The following is a 5,393-nucleotide window of genomic DNA, read 5'->3' as shown; positions in this document are numbered from 1 at the left end:
CGATATGTTGTATAAATATTGCAAATCAAAACCTTTATCGACCACTAATTACCAAAAATTGCATTTCTATCCTGTTATTTATGCATTCAAATCGTGATTCAAATGGCTCGCCACAAACTTCAGATTCATGTTAGCGCCTGAGTACCGCCCTATTGGTGTTTGATCAAATTTGATTTCTAATTTTAAATAAAAGGAAATAAATTCACAGTTATTGTCAAACAGGAGTTAAATCAATTTCTCGCTTATTGTAAGAATGTATTTCACCATATTCATATCTAAATGATCGGGAAATTACGTTGTAATGATAATAAATCACCTCCCTCATTCAGATTAATGTCGATTGTTATTTTTTATGTTTGAATGTTAAAAAATAACAATAGACAGTGTTGTAGAGCCAATGAATTGGAGTCAGCAGGATGATCTTGTATACACGCTACACAAGCTAGAATTACAACACAACACAGGTGCATTCACTAACTCGTCCGTGGTGCAACACACACTATATAACCCAGTGAATTGTGTCCCGTAAATGTCACCAGTGTAAACATAATTATGTAAATAACCCAATTTGTGTTCTGTGAAACGGAAAAGGATATTACATTGTTTTTGTTACTTTCGTTGCAGTGTCTTAAATGTAATTTAGGTTAACTTCCTGTTTTAATTAGAATTATTATTATTACTGTCACGATTTTTGTGTTCTATTTCGTATATGGCTTCGCCCTCTAAGGTTATTGCTATTGGGTAATCCCCCTGCGCCCCCGCGCAGCACTGAAACACTTGTAGTCCACGCCCACCCACAAGGTGGGCCCCACCCTCGGGCTTCCTTCCGGTATAAATAGGAAGGAGGCCCGACAATCTGCTCCCTCTTTTCTTCAGCAAACCACAGCAGTTACCGAAGCACAGAACCATTAAACATCATGAGCAACAACTGCGTCCGAAATTGTCCTTCATGTGGCTCAGGATATATCATGAGCTATGACCAGCACGAAATGTGCGAATCCTGCCTGGGGCCAGAGCACGCGGACGCGGCTCTCAGGCAGCAGGTCGCTTGCTCACATTGTGCCCGTCTCCCATCAGCCGACAGGAAGCAAAGAGCGGACGCTCTAGCTGCTGCGGCCGTGGAGGACGATTGGCCCGCCCAGGAGCACGTGGATGGCAGCATGTCCCTGGAGCCGAGTGCCGGGCAGGAGTCGGACGACTCCTACCCCGTCTCCCTCCATGGTTCACCGTGCGGTTCTCCCCTCCCTCCTCTCCCCCGGACGGGGGAGACAGAGTCGGAGCAGGGGGCTGGTTTGGCGGCCGAGCATGCGGTCCCCTTCTCTGTCGCCACAGGAAGGAGGAAATCAGCAAGGCAGCCAGCACGTCTCTCACTCTGTGCGCGTTCGTCGCTGTCTCCCAAGCGAGGATTTCCGCGTGGGTGACACAGATCCAGCGCCACCTCGGGCTGCAGCAGGCTGAGCGCCCACAGCGGCACCAACTCCCACAGCAGCCACGGCGTCCCAGCGGCGAGTCAAAGGGGAGTGAGGCTCCCCCGCTCCTGGTCTGCTCCGCGAGAGCCTCCGAGGAAGCGGAGCCGGTAATTAAGCCGGCTGCCACTAATCTGTTGATTAAGTAGACAGCAGGGCTCCCTGCAGAAGCCTGCTGGTTTTAACCTATCGGTTAATAACCTGCAGAGCTCGCGGCATTTCTCTCACCGAGATACGCCTCCTACACACGGTCATATTAACCCATGAGCGCCGTTATAATGCCTTATGTGGGCAGCACTGCACACACCTCCACTCATCCCCTGAGCGTGTACACGCCTCATGATGACAGCCGGAGTGAAACGCAACGTGTGGAGGCTTCCTCGCAGCCCTTTTGCCTCATGGGCAGCGGCGGCGAGGGCAATGGCATGGCTCGTCACCATGACGACCATTACAGCACATCATAAAGAAGCCAGAACGGGGGAATGAGCAGTATTCCAGGCTGAGTGCCCCCAGCGGCAGCGCCCGCAGCGCCACGGCATCAGGGCTCCCTGCAGAAGCCTGCTGGTTTTAACCGCGTTTAATAACCTGCAGAGCTCGCGGCATTCCTCTGTCCGAGATACGCCTCCTACGCACGGTCATAATAAACCCATGAGCGCCGTTATAACGCCTCATGTGGGCAGCACTGCACACACCTCCATCCATCCCCTGAGCGTGTACGCGCCTCATGATGAGAGTCGGAGTGAGACGCAGCGTGTGGAGGCCCCCGCGCAGCCCTTCGGTCCAAGCACACCTTGGGTTGCCTCACGGGCAGCGGCGGCAGGGGCTCTGGCGTGGCTGTCACCATGACGACCAAAAACACATCTCGAGCACGTGCGCCCACTCTCAGAGTTTTTCTCAGAGTGGCAGCTCGTGTGTCTGATGAACAGATGGATGAGCAGGCTGATCAGCAGAGGATACGTCCTGCAGTTCGCCTCCCCCCCCCCCCCCCCACAGTTCAATGGGATACAGGAAACACTCCTGTTATCCCAGAAGCTATGTCTTGCGCTCCAATCCGAGCTGCTGGAACTCCTGTTGAAAGAGGATATTTCCAGGGTTCCTCAAAGGGAGGAAAATCAGGGGTTTTCACTCCCGTTATTTTTCTAATCCCGGAAAAAGACTGGGGGAATGAAACATCCTCGATCTGTCAGTATTCCACATTCTGACGATCAAACAGGTGCTGGAATGTCTTCACCAGGACGACTGGTTCACTTCCACCTGAAGGATGCATACTTCCACGTACCCATCATCCCAAAAACACAGGAAATTCCTGCGTTTTCCATTCAGGGAATATCAGACGAGACAATCGTCTGCCGTTTGGATATTTCCTGGCTCCTCGCTTTTTTGTGTAGAGAAGCCTGGAGCCACTACACAGAGGAGGGATGAGAGTGTGGTTTTCTCTGGACGACCTGCTATTTGCTGGCTCGCTCCAGGGAGGAAGTCGCTTTACAGACGGTACATCTCGTATCGCATCTGTCAAAGCCTGGGTTTCATAATAAATTGGAAGAAGAGCTGTCCTCTTCCCTCTCAGACAATCGTTTATCTGGGAGTGGAGTTAAACTCAGCCAGCATGAGAGCGCGACTCTCGCGGCAGCGAGGGGAAGAACTGACAGCTCTCCTCCGGCGTGTCACAACCCACACAGCCCTCTCCGTGACGCAGCCGCTCTGCGTTGGCGTCAGCTGGTCACGTGATGATACCACTGAGTCTTTTCCAACAGGGGGACACTCCAGAGGTGGTTCATTCGCTACAGAAGCCTGCTGTTTTTAACCTATTGGTTTATAAACTGCAGAACTCGCGGCATTCCACTGTCCCAGATATGCCTCCTACACACGGTCATAATAACCACGAGCACCGTTATAACGCTTCGTGTGGACAGCATGCACACACCTCTCATCCCCTGGGCGTGTACGCGCCTCATGATGAGAGACGGAGTGAAATGCAGCGTGTGGAAACTCCCTCGCAGCCCTTTTGCATCACGGGCAGCGGCGGCGATGGCGTGGCTCGTCACCATGACGACCATTACGGCACATCACAGAGAAGCCTCTCCCCCCAGCAGTTCTATGGGATACAAGAAACACTCCTGTCATCCCAGGAACAGTGTCTTGCGCGGTTTTTACTCCGCTATTTTTCTAAATCTCGGAAAAGAACGGGGGAGTCGCCCCGTTGCTGTACAATCAAACATGTGTTGATTTGCACAGACAACAGGCCACGGCTATGGAAGCAACCTCAATCGCCAGGGAGGAGTACGATCTGCGCAGCTTCTGAATGCAGCCAGGCGGCTGCTGTTCTGGGTGCGCACACACGTTGCTCTCCATCAGAGCAATGTATATTCCCGGCGAATTGAACCGAGGGGCTCGCAGAGCGCAGCAGCCGTGTTATGCGAGGAGTACGGAGACTCAGACCTGTGTCACGCGCACTGGCGCCTCAGTGGGATTTGGCTTTGGTGTTACGCGCACTAAAGCAAAGCCCCATTTGAACCTTTAGACCAGATTCCCCTTAAACTGTTGTCAGCCAAAGTAGTATTACTTTTGGCTCTATCAGCGAAAAGGGTGAGTGATTTGTCTGCTCTCTCTGTCACACTGGCTGTGTGAAGCTGTGTCACAGGCATGTTTCCTCATGGGGTGGATCCCCCGGAGAACATCAATGCGCACTCCACAAGAGGAATGTCCTCCTCCAAGGCTTTGCACGGAAGAATGTCAGGAGAAGACATTTGCACTGCTGCATCTTGGTCTCCCCCCTGTTCATTTATTCAATTGTATTTAAGGGATGTCTCCCATTCCTCTCTGACACACCCTGTACTGGGTGTCCTGTCGTAGTGAGTGACGTCAGGGATCCAGCTATGCGCCCCTCGCCTGCCTCCGGCACGAGGAGAGAGCCTCCTTGTTCCCTCTTATAGGAGGGATGTTCCTTTTTCCTCCGACACACTTTGTACCGAGTGTCTTGTCAGAGTGAGTGACGTCAGGGAGCCAGCTCGGCGCTCTCCTACCTGTCTGACACGCAGAGAGCAGCTGTTCCCCCTCTATGATCGCTGGGCAAGGTGGGATCTTCGTCTCCACTTTCTCAGCTGCAGCTGGGTATGTATTGTTCCCAGCCTTCATCCCGTCAGGGAAGATAGGCATGTTTTGCTATGTTCCAGGGACGGTGATGCGCCATTACGCATGGCACAACAGGCATGGGGTGTTATTGCGCAGGTGTGTCTGTGCTTCTAGTGCCGGGCGGACCCAGTGGGGCGCAGACTACATCATGCTTCGCCCTTAACCCAATAGCGATAGCCTTAGAGGGCGAAGCCATATACGAACAACACTTTGAAATGGGATGGAACCACGGCAGACTGTCCAAAACTGGATTTGAACGGGTCCACCCTGTCGCCCCCTCCCCCACCCCGTCCCCAGAACTACACATGCTGGCTATTGTGTGTTTCGCAACATGTTTAAATTCTATGGCACGTCTCTACTGGGAGTTGTAGTTTTAAAATACGTTTTCATATTTCCCATAATAAGAAGTTGCCAGTATTAAACTGTGTACATCCCTGGAGGTTTAGGGGATAGGAACACTCACATTTAAAACATATAATTAATACATGGGTGAAAATGGCTTGTGCCCATAATGGGCAGCATTAATATATTTAACAGCTGGTCTTATGTCTGTGACTGTGAAGTCAACTTGGAGAATCCACAGGAGGGCAAAGGGTTAAAAAGTTGGGCTGATTGACAGAGTGGCAGCTGTCTGAAATCATTCCCTAATTGTTAATCAGCGTCGCTGCACCTTTAAAAGTACCGCACCTGAAAGGAGAGCGGAAATCAAAGCTGGAGAGGGACAAACTAAAGAGCGTGCGTCCAGCAGCAGCAACGAACCAGCAGAAGAAACGACAAAGAAGCAGCACTGGTGCA

The sequence above is a fragment of the Notothenia rossii genome (genome assembly GCF_949606895.1).
Source record: "Notothenia rossii genome assembly, chromosome: 2".
NCBI classification, from domain to species: Eukaryota; Metazoa; Chordata; class Actinopteri; order Perciformes; family Nototheniidae; genus Notothenia; species Notothenia rossii.
This window is presented reverse-complemented; position numbering follows the sequence as displayed.